Source organism: Hyaena hyaena, unplaced genomic scaffold (assembly GCF_003009895.1).
Source record: "Hyaena hyaena isolate Hyena2069 unplaced genomic scaffold, ASM300989v1 scaffold_617, whole genome shotgun sequence".
Lineage (NCBI taxonomy): Eukaryota > Metazoa > Chordata > Mammalia > Carnivora > Hyaenidae > Hyaena > Hyaena hyaena.
The window spans coordinates 491,280-511,121 of record NW_024081251.1 but is presented as its reverse complement, the minus strand read 5'-3'; the positions used below and the strand labels follow the sequence as shown (position 1 = coordinate 511,121).

At 38.4% G+C, this 19,842-nt stretch overlaps 1 protein-coding gene across 2 annotated transcripts in view; it reads left to right on the top strand.

Moving 5' to 3' along the window:
* PACRG (parkin coregulated) overlaps positions 1 to 19,842 on the top strand; it is a 489,147-nt gene that overhangs the window by 264,452 nt on the left and 204,853 nt on the right. The window lies entirely within an intron of this gene.

Below are 19,842 nucleotides of genomic sequence, written 5' to 3'. Positions count from 1 at the left end.
TATTATATGCTGATCCTGAATCTAACTTGGCTTGTTTTCCATCTATTTACATCACTGAAAGCCAAATTTTTTTTCCCTCATGAAGGAGTACTGATTATGTAAGATCATCCACAGTCCCAGAACAGTGTAAAAAATATTATGTGCAAAACACTAAATCTTTCAGGTGAATTCTGGAATGAGGCTAATTGATCTAGAAGCAGGCTGATGCACATAATTGGCATAGCACATTAACAGAGGTGTGTACCTTGTTTTCAAGCCATATATTAGTATGAGTTTGACTCTTTCCAGGGGCAAAAATTAATCTCACTATCACCAGCTAGCAGTTTTTGAATAGTTTTTCTTGAATTCTAACTAATATCAATAGTAGTAAAGCAAAATATATAAAGTCCCAGCAAGGGTAAGAACTGGGATGAGCTTCCTATATACTTCTAGAATCTGGGATTGATGTCAGTCAATTACAAGGCTGGTAACACTGATCAAAATAAATAAGGACACATTCAATGTCTCTAGTGAAATGTGAAAACTGGTATGAAGACACTTTTCTTTCTCCTTCTGTCTTTGGTTCAAGACCCCAGGTGGGGTCATTCAGTACTAACCAGAGGAGCACACACCTAACATCTCATTCCATTTATGCTGCTTTATGACCCAGTTATAGTTGTTCCCCTTACTCCCTACCTTTTTGGGTTTTTCTAGGTCAGAAGCTCCAAGAAAATACCAGTATAAAGTAGTCAGGGTTGGCAAGGGAGCACGTATGCTGAGAGCAACTGGAAACCTTTGTAGGCAAGGATGAACTGAACTCTCTCAGCAACCTGAACTGTGGGCTGCAAATTTCCATTCACTCCATCCAGTTAGGAAAACATAAATCCACCAAACTCCAGCAGAGCAATTTCAGGGAGGAACCTCTAAAAACTTTGCATATTAAACTCCGAAGGGGATTCCAATGGTGGCCAGGAGGATGAAGAGATGCCAAAGCAACCACAAATGGTGGTTGTGGGAATCTCTGTCTTCAGTAGTAGCAAGAATAATAACAATAACACCACCACATGGGGCCATTCATAAAAGACTGCTTCACACAAGGAACGAAATATCTTGAACAGTGGCAGCTACATTTAGTGCAGCATCCAGAAGAAACCCATAGAAACTTGCATGAAATCCTCAAGATGAAGGATAAATGTGGCTTCTAGGAGACAGAGGCGGAAACCCACAAGAGAAGACTGAAACGAAGATAAACCAGTGCTGAGTGAGAGCAGGGAGACTAAAGACGGCAGAGCACAATGCACATCCCCACGGAGGCATTGAGAATGATCATCTGTGCAGCACCAAATTGACTGTGGACACCACCACCTTAGGAAGCTCTCTCAGAAAAGCCAAGTCTATAAAAACAAGGTGGGGAAGAATATAAAATGGGTAACACAGGACATAAACAGGAACTAACAGCTATAGGGAGTCCCAAGAGGAAACATCAAAACAGTGGGAATAGAAATGATAATGACAGAGGTGATTGAAAGAAATTTTTTTCTGAGATAGAAAATATCCCTGATTTTGCAGGTAGAAAAAGCATATTGCAGTCTAAAGAAAAGAATAAAGAGAGATCCGTATCTAGGCATATTGTGTCAAAAAGCTTAAATTATAACACAAAGAAAAGCCCTTCAAACATAAGGATGGAGGAAAAAGCTACACCCTAAGAAATAAAAAATAACTGGGCTTAAGAACTTTTCAAACATGAATCTGAGGCAACATTGAGAATCAGAAGAGAAACACCTTGAGTACATTCCAGCCAGTTCATATGAGCAAAAGACATGATGTATATAACAAGCTGCATGAACATTTGAGGGGGAAAAAAAGACTTAGCATAATGTCCACCTACTTGTGATACAGGGGGTTACTGAGTATATGCTTTAACTCTCAAAAAGTAAAGCAAAGTTAAGAACCCCAAAATGAGGATGTCAGAGTGTGAATTAAGAGCCACTAAATCCAGAGTTATGTTTAAATAGTTTATGGAAAAGAGTCTGAAAACTGCATGACATCTCAAGTAATAATTTTGGAGTTACTGTGTATAAAAGTTCAAGGACCTTGGGTCTAAGCCTTCCAAATCAATGGACAAGATGCAAGTAGTCAAAGCAGAGCCTACATACTAAAATGACAAACGCTGAGGAGAGAGCAAGAAAGTGCTGTGAGTCAGAAGCACAAAATAAGGTGAAAAACATGAAATCAAATATATCAGCTATGACAATTACCTTTCCAATTGGTTTGTGGGGATAAAAACTGAACATAAACTCTGTGTATATAAAACTAAATACTACTTAAAGAGTTTAAAAATAAAAGATATATTGGGACAAATGGGGAAAACAGAAGGAAAGAGCAGTTGTTTTAATTGAAGAAAAGCAGAATTTAATGTAAAAAAGTTTCACGTGTATAAAGAGGATCAATTTATATTGATAATGTTCTAGGCCAAGATGTACTTAGCCTTGGTTCTTGGAAAGCCATGGCATCATGTTTAAAACACAGAACAAAACAAACAAACAAAAGAACCCCAGCTGCTTAAACTTTCCTCTGGAAGAAGAGTAAACCTTTTGACTAAAAGACAATATGCTATTGGTCCTTCCTCCATTGCCTGACCTTCAGCTCCAAGATCCATGACCTTGACCCATCCAAGTGGAAAGCCGGCCTCTACAGCAGCACGTTCCAAATCTCAGCATGCATGTGAATCACCTGCAGGCCTGGTGATTCCAGCAGGTTCCACACAGCAGCTGTGAGATGCATCTGAGAGCTGGATTTCTAATAAGCCTCCAGTGTCTGCTGCTGCTGCAGGGTCAAGGCAAGGTGGCCATTGCCAAGATTATGCTTGACACACCAGATTCTTGCACAGATGCTGGGAATGAGAACAAGGTAAGGGTTGGTGGAAACAGATGAATGATCATTTTCTATCTTACATTTAGGAAATCGAGTGATGTGGCTTTATTCATGCTATGAATAATTAGAAAAATATAACTTCAAGTTTTTAGGCCCTAAAAGTTACCATTTGTGGGTTAAAATAGATGGTTATCATATGAAGTACTAGGGAAAGAAAAATGAAAAATGAAGTTAAGGCAATAACCTAAAAATAAAGCCAAGGTAGGATGTAAAAAATAAAAAATCAATAAGATGACAAAAGGAATAATAATCTGTTATGACTACAGATAAATGAGAGAAATAGTTACTAATCACAAGAAAGAAGTCTTGGTCTGGGAACTTCCTTGAGAGATTGTTCCCACTGTCCAATTGTTCCCAGCCATACGGTTTTAGTGGGAGCTGCCAGTTACCAAGCAATGATCAGAAGTTAGCTCTCAAAACAAAAACAAACATAAACAAGTGGGGCTCCACCAAACTAAAAAGCTTCTGGGCGGCAAAGGAAACCATCAATAAAATGAAAAGGCAGCCTCCTGAATGAAAGAAAAGTTAATATCCAAAATATATAAAGAACTCATACAACTCAATAACAAAAAACAGACCCAATTTTTAAAAATGGCCAGAGGATTTGAATAGACATTTTCCCAAAGAAGACAAACAGATGGCCAACAGGCACATGAAGAGATGCTCAACGTCACTTATCATCAGGGAAATACAAATCAAAACCACAATGAGCTGTCACCTCACATCTGTTAGAATGGCTGCTATCAAAAAGACAAGAGACAACAGGTGTTGGCAAGGATCTGGAGAAAAGGCAACCCTCCTGCACTGTTAGTGGGGAGATAAAATGGTGCTGCCACTGTGGAAAACAGTATGGAGGTTCCTCAAAAAATGTAAAAAAGAACTAGCGTATGATCTAGCAATTCTACTTCTGTGTGTTTATCTGAAGAAACAAAAACACTAACTCAAAAAGGCATGTGTACCTCCATATTCACCACAGCATTATTTACAATGGGCAGATATGGAAACAACCTAAGTGCCCATTGATAGGTAAATGGACACAGAATTGTGATATATATATATATGTCTACATATATATGTCTACATATGTATATATACATACATATGTATGTATACATATATACATATATATGTATACACATGTAGACATATATATATTCATATATATGTGTGTATATATGTATATATGTGAATATATATATGAATATCTATATGATGGGATACTACTCAGCCATAAAAAAATGAGTAAATCTTACCATTTTTTGACAACATGGGCGGACCTCAAGGGCATTATGCTACATGAAAGAAGTCAGGGAAATACAAATACCATATGATCTCACTTATATGTGAAATCTCAAGAAATTAAAACAAAACAAAATAAAACAAAACAACACACAAGTTCGTAGAGACAGAGAACAGATTTGGTGGTTGCCAGAGGTTGGGTGGTTAGATGGGAGAAGAGGGTGAAGGTGGTCAAAAGGTACACCCTTCCAGGTGTTATATGGAAACCAACTTGACAATAAACTATTTGTAAAAAAAAAAAAAAAAAGGTACACCCTTTCAGTTGTAGAATGAGTAAGTCATGGGGGGGGGTGTTACATACAGCATGGTGACTGTAGTTAATAATATTGTGTTGGTATTTAAAAGTTGCCAAGACAGTAGATGTTAAAAGCAATCATCACAAGAAAAAAATTTTTGTCACTATACCTAGTGACAGATGTTAATGAGGCTTATTGTAGCAATCATTTTGCAATTTATATAATCACTAAATCATTACACTGTACACCTGAAACTAATGTCAAATGTCAATTATATCTCAATTTCTAAAAGTTTAACTCTCTTCCACAAGCTTATCTTCTCCCCCCACCACCATCTTTATGATATAGTTATATCATGATTTTGGTCAGATTATAATCAGCTGTTAAACTATTGTGGTCACACCAGTCCTGTTCATTGTGAATCACACATCTGCTGTGATTACATTTCTTTCCTTAAAACAACCTGTTTCTCTTGATAATTGTCTTTCCTGTAGTTTGCTTGATTTGTATATACTTACTATTTTTTTCCAAATACTTCAAGATCTAGCAAATGAATGTTATTTTCCAAATGCTCAGAATATCAGATAACCCATCAATTTTCTTTTTCTGGAGACTTTGCTCCTTTCCCCCCTCCCTTTTTATGCTCCAGTCTGGTCCAGGTGACCTGACTCTGTTGTTAATCCTCTCTCAGGTTTACCCTCTTTTTTTCCCTAGCTGTGTGTCTTGTTTTCCTCATCATTTTTATAGTGCACATTTCCCAGTAGTTTCCTGGAAGTACATGAAAGGTGGAATTTTAGTCCTTCTTATCTGGAAATCCTTCCATCATGCTTGATTATTAGTTTGGCTATATTGAAAATAATGTTCTTTTAGAATTTTGAGGTCACATCTCTGCTGCCTCCCAAGGTTATTCTTGCCTTGCTTTGAACATCTTGATGCCTTTGGAGCTTTCAGCCATTTGCCCATGCCCTCTTTCTCCCAATCTCTGAACACTTTCTGGATACCCTCCAGATGGTGATGTCAAATTTCATGTTGATAGGCATTAACGCGGGTCTGTGTTCATTCACTGTCCTGGGAAATTTCAATTTAGAGTCATAGGTCTTTCAACACTAGAAACTTTTGACTCCCCCAAACCTTAACTATTAATAGTCTACAGTTGCCTGGTAGCCTTACTGATAGCGTGAACAGGTGGTTAACACATATTTTGTGTGCTATGCGTATTATGTATTAAATTCTTACCATAAAGTAAACTAGGGAAAATGTAATTGAGAAAATCATAAGGAAGAGAAAGTACATTTATAGTACTGTATTCATTGAAAAAAATCTGTATATAAGTGGATCTGTACAGCCGTGTTGTCCAAAGGTCAACTGTATTTCCCTTTGTGTGCCCTGTGTTATAGCCAAAGTAGTTGTGCTATAAAACTTCTTATCCTGTGCCTTTGCTTTCTTTTGAGAATGCCCACTCTCCCATCCCCAAATGCCCCAATGATAAGGGACCTTCAAACTCCAGGTCTAATAGGAATTGTTCTGTGGAGCCTTTTCTGTCTCTTCTCTCCTTGCCTACCCTAAACTCCAGCCTCCTCCCCACCCTACCTTCTGTCCCCCACAGAACTTTCTATCTTCCTTTCTTGCATTCACTCAGAACATAATGTTAGAATGTATCATATTCCCAACAGCATCTAATGGGCTTGCTAGTACATAGTCAATACATCAAAATATTGGCAAAATTAATTTAATCAGGTGTGTAACTGCCATCCATACTAAAAATTTGTATAGGTATCATAATCAAAAGTGTGAAGTGGCCATTTGGGCTTGCCGCTATAATGTATATTATACAAAAACTATTGTGTAAGAATCCCTAATATGAAGCAACAAATAAAGAGTATTAATGACATAATGCTTTCCATCGACTAGGGAAATTATTTAAGTGGTGAGATCAATTTTTTGTTTATTCATCTTACATTCTTTCATGTGATTCTTTTTGTTTATTAACGGTAGCATACATTTGTGAGACAGTCTGCTAGGAGGCAAGGTGACTCCAGCTGCTGAAGAATTATAGAAATATCACGGATCTACAAATAGACAGCACATAGGACAGTGGCCTCATTAGGAGAGCGCTAATGAGTTGAGGTCACCCAGCTATAAAGGATAAACATGCACAGACACAGCCAAAGCCACTTAACATTCAAGCAATGATAACATTTTACAAAGCAAAATACTCTTGTTAAAGAATACTCGATGGAAAAAAAAATATGCCAGCTAAGGATAAAGCATGAGAGTCTATATCACAACACAAAAAAAATGTTTTGAGAATTCTATTTAATTAGAAAGGAGAAGGTACAAGTGAAATGCATTATTCTTTATTTGTGATCTAATAATTTTTACTTATATACATTGACATTTTCTAGGTAAATTGTTTTAAAAGTGATAACTATAAAAAAGTAATGATTTTTAATTTAAGAAGAAAATACCTAATTTGTTCTGAAAATATGGAAAAGGTGCCCATTAGAATTACTTTGGTTACAATATGCAAAAAAAAAAAAAAAAGATTCCAATTGTCAGTCAGGTTTGCTTAGTACCATACATAACTGAACAATCCAGAGATGAGTCTCAATCCAAGCAAGGTTTCATCTGGTGGCTCACCATTGTCAACCTCTGCTATGTTTCATGCAAGGTCATTGAAAGCTGGCTCCCTCTTAGCCTCCAAATATTCCAGGTAGATCCCTGACTACATGCTTACTTACTTACACCTGTAAAAAGACAAAGTGTCATTGTCCCCAAATCTCCAGAAAATGTCAAAGTCAAAGATTCGCTGTGAATATAGCATCGAGGAGCACATGCTCACCCTTGAGCCATGGTCAAGGGGGCTGAAATATCCTGCATTAACCTAGGTCATGCAAGCTGCATGTACAGGTTAGGGGAAAGGAGAAGAGTCAGTCTCCCCAAATAACACGAATTCCATGTCAGATACATTTACTGAGTACCAAATACCTATCAGGTCCCTAACATTCCTGTTATGCAGTTATGCGGAATCATGGGACTAACTGCCAATGGGTTGTGAAGAGCAGAAGTGTGTGCTCCGTCCAAACTAAGCTTTTTGCAGACAACGCACTGTCCTCCATCTCTCTCTTCTCTTGCCCATTGTTAACCTGAATTGATGTCTACTGGGAATATGAAATTGTCTTTTTCTCTGGCAAGCCAGTGAGATTTTAGGGTTAATCTATTCCTGCAGCAAACCTAGTTTATACTGACCAATTCAGATTCCCAAATGAGAACCCATAGCTATTGAGGGAAATGGAATCTGCAATCGTATAGCTTAAAACATCCATTTTCTGAGGAAGTCACCTCCATCTTGTAAACTTTCAGTAGCTGTGGCTAAAGGCCACCTTTCTCTGTCCTTTTTGAGAATTAGCATGGCCACTGGAAAGGCCATCCACATGGCCTTGCTTCTCCTGCTGCTGGCTGTACCATTTTGTGCAAATTAGTCCATCTCATTGAGCTCAGGAGATGAATCTGCATCTCCAAAATAAGGAAGTTAATACATATCTCAGAGAGTTGTGATCATTATGTGAGGTTGTGTGGAAAGCAAGCTTCTAACAAGTGGTAAGTGTTGTGTTGAATATGAGCAATCATAGTCAGGTGGGATTATAAAACTCAGTTCTCTGATGGTCACTGTTTTTATTTCCTTCCTCTCTATCCATTTCTCTCACACTTAATCTTTCCATTACCATTTTTAATTCCCCACTTAAGAAGTCATAATATAAAACTGGTGTCACTCTACAAAATTTCCTGTACAGAGATAATGTGTTCATAGAGGCAGGGTGATAGCTATCAGAAGCAGGGGTTAGACAACCCCAGAAATACTTGAACAGTTAGTTAGCTGGTCACTCACCAGAGGAATGATTTTTCCTGAACCTGTGACAGTGAGTGGAAATCAGGCCCAGCTCTGTTTGAGTAGGGAAGATGAATGAGAGAGTGCAAAATAAAAATGAGAGACATTGCAGAGGTGATGGAAATGGAGCATATAGTTGTCCATGAAAACACACACACACACACACAGAGTTGAATAAAAGGGATAAAGAGCTAAAAATGGCAATATTACATTTTCAAACTGAATTCACAATGTATCGGCCATCCTTTTCCCATTATCAAATAAGCAAAATTTATCAATTTTCCAGTATCGTATGATGGTTAAGAGCAGAGTCTCTGAAGTCAGGCCATTTGATCAAAATTCTAATTCTACCACTTACCAGCTTTCAGACAAGTTATCCACGTTGAGGCTCAGTTTACAAAATTGACAGAAGAGTGGTATCCAACTTATGGATGATTTCAGTGATTAAATGAGTGAATACATTTCAAGCTCTTAGCAGAGCACCTAGTGTAAGTATAATTCTCATCACCATCATCATCACTACCATCATTATCACCTGTCTTGACTAGGGCAATAGTTTTTTAGCTGCCAAGACTAAAACTTCAGCTGGAAGTCTTCATCCTTCCACGTGAGGGTTGAATTCTAGTCACAGAATAGTCAGTCCTAGTACAGAGTGTTGCTCACTGGCTCAGAAGATGCCAGAAAACTTAGCTTCATCATGATCCTTGAGAGCAAGCTGCTTGAGCTCAGGACCCAGCAGGTCGCTAGTCTCATTGCCCAAAGTCCATGTTAAAGTCTGTGTTTGTTGTGCAGCTCTGAACATCTCTCCTGAACAGGTTCCAAGTCTGGATTCATTTTCACCAGGAAATGCTGGTGAGGAAGTGGGGTCTAACCACTCTAAGAACAGGCCTTGAACTCATGCAAACCAGACCCTGGCTTGCCATTAACAAGCTGTGTGGTTTTGGCAAATTAATTATTTCATGTTCTTCAGGGGATTATAAAACCTACTGCCCAGAGATGATGTAAGGATTGACAAATAGAAGTAGAGTGTTTTGCACAGTGCCAAATCAAGGTGGTAGTGAGAACAAATTATTATTTTCTCCTTCTTGGTGTTCCTTCATGGTCATATCTCTGCAGACTTCCTAACTTTGGGTCATTGAAAAATTAATAGATTTGGATTCTATGACTCTCATCCAAGTGACAATAAAAATGTTAAATGGAAAATGAATTAGATCAAATATAGACCTTGGTGGTATTGCCAAGGGGCCAAATCATCGGAGCATATTGCTTGGATTCAACTTTTCACACAGGAAAAAAAAGAAAAAAGAAAGAAAAAACTGAATTTTTCAACCATGTCTGTTACTTGCCTGTAAGACAGGTATTGTCAGGGGCTCCTGGGGGGCTCAGTTCGTGAGGCATCCAACTCTTGATTTCAGCTTGGGTCATGATCCCGGGGTCGTGGGATCAGGCCCTGCACCAGGCTCCATACTGAGCATGGGGTCTACTTGGGATTTTCTTTCCCTCTGCCCCTCTGTCCTGCTCATACTCTCTCCCTCTCTTTTTAAAACAAAACAAAAAACAAGGGAGGTCTTGCCAGATGCTTTGCTGATATAGTCCTTTTATGATCTCCTTTATGAGTAAACTTATCTAAATACATGAAGTAAGCTTGGCCTGACATTATAGGGAACTCGCCCTAGCTCATACTAATCACTGCTATTTTCTTGGGAGCTCTCTGATAACCTGCTTGAATAATCAGCCCCAAAATTGTACCAGATATTGACGCCATGCTTAGCAGGGGGTAGCTCTGCAAACAACTGCTTTGGGGTGGAGAGGACAGCTCCTTCTTAGAAATGAGCGTGCTTATTTGCCATCTGTTTAGTGCCATGGCTCTCGGGGTGCCGGCTTTGTGGAAAGCCTATGTATGTTATGTCTTTCCTCATAGTCTGCTACTTCCACTGTCTTAAAGCTGGGGCAAATTTAGACCCCCTGGTGGAGGGAAATGCAACAGTAATTCTCAGAGGTAGTCACTGCTTGTCATAGCAGATTGTGACTTGGCCTTATTCAGAGAACGGAGTCAGCGTTGGCCAACTCCTTCCCTTGGTCATCATTCCATCTGTCACCTGCTCCTTCGGGCTGAACTGAGCCAGCAGGAGAGCAAGGTGCAAAGAGCCAAACCCTGCACCGCTTTCTGACAAGGCAGGGTATTGGTAGGTTTACTCTTTGTCACCACTGGAGGTGTTCAGTGTGTGTGAAAACAAGCACAGAGCCAACCTTGGCTGCAGCAAGAGGGAGGAGTGTGCAGGATTACATTGTTATTCAGCTTCCTTTATGTCTACAGAGTTGTGAGTATAAGGTAGACCATGCTAGTGACTCTGCTGGTAAGCCCATTTTAGTAATGAATGCTTTCATTTGTCTTTTAAAAAACTATTGGGGCACCTGGGTGGCTTAGTCAGCTAAGCGGCCAACTTCAGATCAGGTCATGATCTCATAGTTCATGGGTTCAAGCCCCACGTCAGGCTCTGTGCTGACAGCTCAGAGCCTGGAGCCTGCTTCTCATTCTGTGTCTGCCTCTCTCTCTCACCCTCCCCCACTCACACTCTGTGTGTGTGTCTCTCTCAAAAATAAATAAACATTTAAAAAAATTATTATCTATCTATCTTTAAATATTTAAGGGAAAGAAAAGCCAAACACTCTCACCAAATTGTGTGCTGTGGTCCTAAAGTCAGAATATATTATTACCAATTGAAAAAATGAAAAAATTAACTACTTGTAAGGACAAAACTTTGATAGAAAACCTGAATTTTGTATAAAGATAATTCCTGTCTGTATGAGACAAAATTGTAGCCCTTATTATAAGCTTCCTGTCCATAGTAGCTGAGCTAAGTCTCTGATGCTTTAATTGCCCAAGAATATGAGAAGTCGGCCGTATCATATTTATTTAGCAATTGAGTTCTTTTAGTTTTAATTAATTAATATGTTTTATTTGAGAGAGAGAGAGAGCATGAGCTGGGAAGAGGGGTGGGGGTGAGAGAGAGAGAGACAGAGAGAGAGAGAGAGAGAGAGAGAGAACCTTAAGCAGGCTCCAGCTGAGCATGGAACCTGTTGCGGGGCTCGATCCCAGGACCCTGGGATCATGACCTGAGCTGAAATCAGGAGTAAGATGCTCAACTGACTGAGCCATCCAGGCACCCCTCTCTTACTTCTTTTTTTTTTTTTTTTTTTTTTTAGAGAGAGCACGCACCAGCAGGGGAGAGGGGCAGAGTAAGAGAGAGAGAATTGAGTTCTGTTTTGGAAGAAGAAAAATTTCTACAATTTTGAAACCTACACCTAGTTTGAAAACATATTGTGAATTTGTTATACTCTGTTAATTCATGGATTAGATGATTAGCACTCCTTGACCAGAAAAATTTACATCCATTTCAGTCTAATTCAAGCAATATATTAGGCCAAAAAGGCTAAATATTTATAAAATATCTTAACTTCAAAAAATACTTCAGATACATGGAGACATCTGTAATAGGCAAATTCCTAGAGACAGAAAGTAGATGAGAGATCACAGGGGCTGGAGAGGACCCGGTTGGGGAGTTTCTGCAGAATGGGTATAGTTTCTATGCTGGGTCATGGAAACGATTTGGAAATAGATGGTGATAATTGCACAGCATTGTGAATTTAAGTAATTCCAGAGAACCGTACACTTAAAAATGGTCAGACAGGGGGCGCCTGGATGGCTCAGTCGGTTAAGCACCCGACTTCGGCTCAGGTCATGATCTCGCAGTTTGTGTGTTCGAGCCCCTCATTGTGCTCTGTGCTGACAGCTCAGAGCCTGGAGCCTGTTTCAGATTCTGTGTCTCCCTCTCTCTCTGACCCTCCCCTGCTCACGCTGTCTCTCTCTCAGAAATAAATAAAACATTTTAAAAAATCTAAAAAATGGTCAGACAGCTCTTTATATTATACACATTTTATATAATAAAATAAAAATAATCCTTTGAGATATCAAAATAAATGAGAATGATCCAAAAACTAAAATGTCCACCCTCAGCATTATAATACTGTATTCTCTTTCAGAAATCCTGGCCTCTCTCATATGACCAAAGATAAATACTAGAAAGCTAAGATTCATTTAGCAATATTTGTGATAATATAATTACTTACAGACACCAACTAGATTCACTCAAAAACAATAGAAACAATAAGAGAATTCAGTAAGTTAGCCGGCAAATAAAAATAATACGTTTTTATATATGTGTTATCAATCATTTTCAGAATGCATATTGGAACATAATGCTCGTAGACAAATAGTACAAAGTATAAAATTCCTTTGAGTAAACTTAACAAATTATGCAGAATCTACATGAAATATACCATAAAGCTTTTCCGAGGCGCTTAAAGACAACAAGGACAACTGAAGAGATCAATATTTCTAATGGAAAGATTCAACAGTAAAAATGAAAATTTCCCCCCAAATTAATCTCTAACTTTATTGAAATTTTGATCTGTCTCAAGCATGCTTTTTAACCTGACCAAACTATTTTTAAAATTTGTCTCAAGATATAAATAGTTAAGAATAATCAAGAAAGGGGCACCTGGGTCGCTCAGTCGGTTAAATGTCCAACTTTGGCTCAGGTCGTGATCTCAGGGTTCGTGGGTTCAAACCCGGTGGCGGGCTCTGTGCTGACAGCTCGGAGCCTGCAGCTGCTTCAGATTCTGTGTCTCCCTCTCTCTATGCCTCTCCTCTGCTCACACTCTGACTCTCTGTCTCTCAAAAATAAACATTAAAAATTTTTATTTTTAAGAATAATCAAGAAAATAGTGGGAAAGAATAAGGAGAGAGTTCCACATTCCACTATATTGAAATACAAAAAGTTTTGATCATGAAGAATAATATTTTTAGGTAAATATGCAAAGTGTACTAAAAATTTTTAAGCAGTTTTAAAAATTTATGTTTTTTTAATGGAACAAAACCCTATGTCTGTATATACCTATGGAAAATATAATCTCTGGGCTCCTGGGGGGCTCAGTTGGCTAACCGTCGGACTTCGGCTCAGGTCACGATCTCACAGTTAGTGGGTTCGAGTCCCGCGTCTGGTTCTGTGCGCCGAGCCTGAAGCCTGCTTCCAATTCTGTGTCTCCCTCTCTCTCTGACCCTCCCCTGCTCACGCTGCCTCTCTTTCTCTCTCAGAAATAAATAAAACATTAAAAAGAAAGAAAGAAAATATAATCTCTGCTGTTAGCGACAGAGTATATAATTCTGTCCTACACAATGAGAACATAGTGAAAATATGCTTTATACGCTACTTTTTTACTCACCTGTATCTTATAAACATTTTCCTAGTTTCAAAAAATATTTTCTATATGATGACTTTAATAACTCTAGTTTTCCATTACATAGGTTCACCTGACTTTATTTAATCCATTGTTTTTAAAACAATTGGATTACTTCTAGTTTTAAATTATACTATCCATCACATCCTTCCCTATCACTCTTTCTGCACTGTTGCATACTTCCTTAGACCAAATGCCCAAAAGTGAAATTGCTGGGGTAATTATATGCATACAGTAGTTCCCACCCATCCCCTATCTCCCCCCACCCCCACATTCGTATTCATGGTGTCACTTTCCATGGTTTCAGTTTTCTGTGGTCAGTTGTAGTCTAGAGACAGATGACCCGACTTCTGGCATATGTCAGAAGGTCAGTAGTTGCCTGATGCTACATCACAATGCCTACGTCATTCATGTCACTCAAGCTCATCATGTAGGCATTTTATTATCTCACACCATCACACGAAGAGTGAGTATAGTATGATTAGATATATAGAGAGGGAGAGGGACCACATTCATGTAACTTTTCTATAGTGTATTTTTATTATTGTTCCATTAGCTATACTTTTTAATTTCTTAGTGTACCTAATTTATAGATTAAACTTTATTGTAAGAATGTACATATAGAAAAAAACATGCCATATGTGGGCTTTGGTACTATCTGCTGTTTCAAGCATTTACTGGTCATGGATAAGAGGGGACTACTACATTGCTACAGAAAGGTTGTGATGGCTTGTAAGGTGTGTCTATGAGAGTGCCTCTTTTCCCAAACCTGTGTCCACACTGAGTACTAAATTTTCAAAAACTTTTTGTTAAGTGATATTCAAAATTATTGGTAGTGTTTATTTTGATTACTAATGAAGTTGAACATTCTGGAATATTACTTATTTATTTGTTTTATTATTTTGTGTGTTACTGTGCATATTCTTTGTCCATTTTTAATCAGCACATTCTTTCCTTTATTAGTTTGTGATAGCTATTTCTATATCAAAGATATGAACATTTGTAGCATATGTCAAAAGTATTTTTTTTATTTATTGTTGGCTTTTGCATTTGGGTGTTTCCAGTGTTAAAAGAGGTAGAAATATTTCCATTTTTCATGATTTCCCAGTAGTGATTCATAGTTAATAGTAAAAAATGTTCAGACTTTGCACAAATTATAGCAATACTAGAATTTATGCCTGAGTAAAATCATACATGTAACTTATAACCATCTAAGATGAATAAGTTTTACCACTTTCACATCAAATTATTTTTTCCTTATTCTTCAGCAATTTCTATATATCTGGAAGCTCTTTCTAGTTGATTATTCTTGAAGGCAGTAAGCAGTACAATAGAAATCCAATTTTCTGAATAGTAAGTTTCCACTGGATAATCTATAATGTCAGTAGATTTCTCTTGTCAAACCCATTTCAAAATCTTAAATCTTGAGTTCAAAGTTCTCACTTATGTCTTGACAATAGCTTTCAGGCCCATCAACACAAGAATAAACACATTCCTGCTCTTTCAAGCTACAGAATCATATTCTTCATATCTGTTAACATACTTTTTCAAAGGAAAAGAACTTTGTTTTTCTTTTAAAAGCACTCTTTTTTATTTAATTCCATTGGGATGGTAAGAACAAAAAGACTTCCAACTTAATGGTATATCTTAATTCCTCAAGAATGAGAAAGAAAAATAGAGGAACTGAAGTGGAAAGGGCCAGTATAAAAAGATCCCTCTTGGATGAAGTTAAGAAGCTTTAATAGTGCCTATGCTGGCTTTATTTCACAGTGACTACAGAGGTTTTAGAGCTACTCCCTGGTCATTCAGGAGGACTCTTGAATTCCATTTTAGATACCATTAAGAGTAATGGTTCACACATGTTACGTGTCGGTCATTGTCCATCCAATAACATTTATCACAACCATATTAATTCAATCAAAGTTGCAGTGAAGTGAAATAATTATTTCCTGAGAGCTAGTATTACTATCCATGGTGAGAGATACTATTAGTTTATTTCCAGTTGATCAATTATCTATACATACAAGCATAAACCTAATCAACAACAGCTGGATGTTATTATTATCCATACATATAACAATTTTACTCTTTAATCACTATATTCTATATGGCAAACTCTAACATTCATAGTAAATGGGCATATCCCCAGCTGTTTTATTGCAAGCTTTGACATACATGTTCTAAAAGAAGACCACTGTGAAAAGCCAATATTCAGTAACCACTATGACTACAAAAATCTTTTCTGCAGTCACCAGATGGGCTGTACCCATGCACAGATAGCTTTCTCTTCTAACATCTTTGATAAGTTCTCTTACTTGTGACTTCATAGTGTCAACCGAAAGGCTTTCTTGGTGAAGAACAAAATCTCCAAAATGGAACAAGAGATGTATGCACCCATTTGTACATTTGTTTTATATTTCAAACACACAACACACCCATGTAGTTCTGTTTTGATGTCTCATCCTTCTTCAATGAACAGTTTATAAAACATGTATTTGGATGTAACTATGAGTTTGTTCTAAGGCGTGGGGTGGGAGGTAGGGATGGGTAGACAGAAAAGGCAGAAACCAAGGATCTTTAACATCTGATTCCATTTGGTTGATATGGGCAAGATGGGACCTCGTGAATCTTTTAGCTTAAGAAAAAGTACTACATTTATATACATATACACACACCCACATGCTTCTTCCTACCACTCCTAAATGACCTTAAAGAAAACATGTACACAATAATGAAACTATTTAGAAGGCGATTTTTATAATATCTGGAGGTTTTTTCCTGCACATTGCTAAGTAGAACTTTATCCCTGAGAGCTGGAGTCTATCTTGTAAAAGGAGGACTTCTTTATCTAAGAGGAGGGGAGACATTTTCTAGCATGCTGTTTCCCCTCTTGGAATAACTATTCTTCACCTAAATAGCATTTATTCAACCCTAGAGTCTGTCCTTGGGTCTAGCAGTCTTCCTTACTCTCTCAACTGGGTTGGATGCCCCCTTTGATTCAGTTTAAATACCCAATTTTTTCATGAATATTCATCAGACTTGTAGTATTTGTTCAATTTGTTCACTGTCTTCTTCCATACTCTATTATCAGACCCAAGTGAATGAGTGCCATATCTGTCTTATTCACTTCTCTATCTCCAGTTCCTAAAACAGTGACTGGCACATACACATTCTCAATAAATATTTGATGAATAAGGATTAAGCAAACTCATATATGTAAAGTAGTTGACTTAATTCCTGGAATATGCAAGTATTTGGTATATATCAGGCACTATTTCATATACTATATATATGATGTGTGATAGTTCATATTTTCTATATTCATATGATCTATCACACAGCACTATGAAGTTCCGAAACTAACCATGTTTCGTTTCATTGGTAGACTTTTTGAAAGAATGCTCACTGCCCATAAACCACATAACAACATTCCTGCAGTTCCCAGTTCTCTTTTGTTAAACTGAGCTGGGTCTGTAGGCAGGGTTCAGTACCTGGTTACCTAAAAAACAAGCTTTAGGTTGGCTAAAACCAGAAAAAGAACCCCCTGCTACTGACTGTGAGATACTGTACCTTCCCTTCTCCTTGTCCACCTTCCCATAGTACTCTGACACTTTGCCTCTGAATATCTTATTACTACAACTCTTAGGCTAAGTTATATCCTTCTATTTTTCATTGTTTCTAGAATAGGGAATGGTCTGCAGTGTGCCTAAGTGCTGTGATAATGAGCTGTCATACAATCAAATTCCACAGTTATATTTAGATTCGTTCCCTGAGTTAAATCTGAGATATCTCCATACATCACATTGTATTTACAGACAGTTCTCAACTTAAAATTGTTTGATTTAGGATTTTTTGACTTTAAGATGGTATGAAAGCCAGAGGCTTTCAGTAGAAACAGGACTTTGAATTTTGAATTTTGATCTCTTCCTGGACTACTAGCACATGGTAGAATATTCTCTCATGACACTGGGCAGTGGCAGTGAGTCGCAGCTCACAGTCAGCCATGCTAGGATAAACAACCAATATACTCATGGTTCTGTACCCATACAGCCATTCTGCTTTTCACTTTCAATAGAGTATATATTACATGAGATATCCAACACAACACTTCATTATAAAATAGGCTTCATGTTAGATGATTTTGCCCAAGTGCAGACCAATGTTAAGTGTTCTGAGCATGTTTAATCTAGGCTCCGCTATGATGTTCAGTAGGATAGGTGTATCAGATGCATGTCTGACTTACAACATTTTCAACTTACATGGGTTTATTGGGACATAACCCTGTTATAAGTTGAGGGAGATCTGTACTTTCAAACCAAACCATAATGTAGTCTGTACCGCATCAGATGTTATGGGCTATCCTAAGGTGGTATTGCCCCAGCACCCATCTTGTTGCTGGAGGCAGTAGAGTTTCCACATTTGACTTTTTGAAACTTCCTAGTACTTTCAGAGGAAACAGCAATGAAACCAGTAAATGATATCTTATAATCTTGGATTTTTAATTGATCATTCAGTTTGGTTCCAACTTACTCCATGTGTCATCATTGTGCCTGGCTAGTTTGTACTTTATTTTGTAGGAAAGGGGGTAGGGAGAGATTCTGAACTCTGAGCAGATAGTGAGATGACCAAATATGATCTAGGAAGGTTAATCCAGCATCAGTGTGAAAAGAGAGTTTGGGGCATTTTAGACAGAAAGAAGGGATGTCTGGTAGGAGCACATGATAGTTTTCCAAGAGAGGATTTCCTAAGGAAAGAAGCAGAGGAGTAGAGAGGAGGACTGAGATCCAGGACCAGAGGAGCAGAGATGAAGTTGGAGATCCAAGACTATAGGATCCAGGACTATAGGAGTGGAGGTGAGGATGGAGATCCAGGACCAGAGGAGTAAAGGTGAGACTGGGGACCCAGGACCAGAGGAGAGGAAATGAAGATGGAGACCCAGGGCCAGGGAAGAGGAGGTGAGGATGGAAATGCAGGACCAGAGAAATGGAGGTGAGGATGGAGACCCAGGGCCAGGGAAGAGGAGGTGAGGATGGGATGAGCACACAAATTCAAGAGCCATTGCGAAAGCAGAACAAGATGGGTCTGCAACATGAGGAACGTGAGGGATGAGAAACAGATTTTGACCCTGGGGGACTGGGAATCTGATTGTATCATTACTACTATGGGGAACAAAACAAAAATATAAAGTTTAAGGAAGAAACTTGTCTTTTGAACAAACATAATTTGAGGTGCTAGAAGATTCAGGCTATTGGAAATGGGAGCTGGAGTTCAAGAGTAATGTCAGGACTGCATCACAGGTGTATTGACCATGACGTCATCCCTTTTGGTGGCCTGGTTCCTTTGTCCCTCCATAAATGGCACATGGTTTAATTGTGGCCAATCTGTTCTTTACAAGATAGAACGTGTTACAAATAAGAGCCTTTGACTTTCTCTTGGAATAGTCTGGGAGCATCACAGTTTATCAGTCACCCCCTCTGACCTTCTATAATAGATGCCTTACACAGCTCTTCTACTTAAATCTTGGAACTTTTAATCATTTTAGAAAGTAGATAATAGGTTCCTATGATTGAGGAAGGAAAGTGTAGAAGAACTGGCCAAGTTCATACAGCCAGTTATAAGTGTCCTAGCCCCTGGTCCTCTGCCTTCCCCACTAGAACAAATCGTACCTTCCAGCCCCAGAGTGTGAGGGGATACCAGGTAACTTTCCCATCCTATCTCTACAGTACAGCTCGTTACTGTGCATTCAGAATTGTTCCAGAAACCATTTCGTATTCCTTTGGTCTCTTATTTACTGTTGGTTCCTTCTAAAGTTCTAGGCTTTGAAAATGTTGCTTTTCTTTCCTGCTTTCTCGAGAGTCTAAATAGAGTCTGATGTTCACTTCCGCCAGGAACAGTGTCGGTGCTTGCTCAGCAGCCCATAGTCTCTACTCACACGTGCCGTACCTAGTCCTTCCTTCCTTCCCTAATAAATGTTTGTTTCATGGTAATGGTTTTAAGAATCTCATGAGTTGTTGGAAACTGGAAAGAGTTGTTGCGTAGAAATGTGTCTGTCAACCATCATGGGGCCCTTTAGCCCATTCATTGATCTTTGATCTTTCATGCCACCTGTCCATCACCAGCCGCTTCTGTGAAGGACGGTGAGTGGCTTTCTTAGAGTTGGTGAGGAATCAGCGCAAGCGGGAAGGAGCACTAATGCACACACAA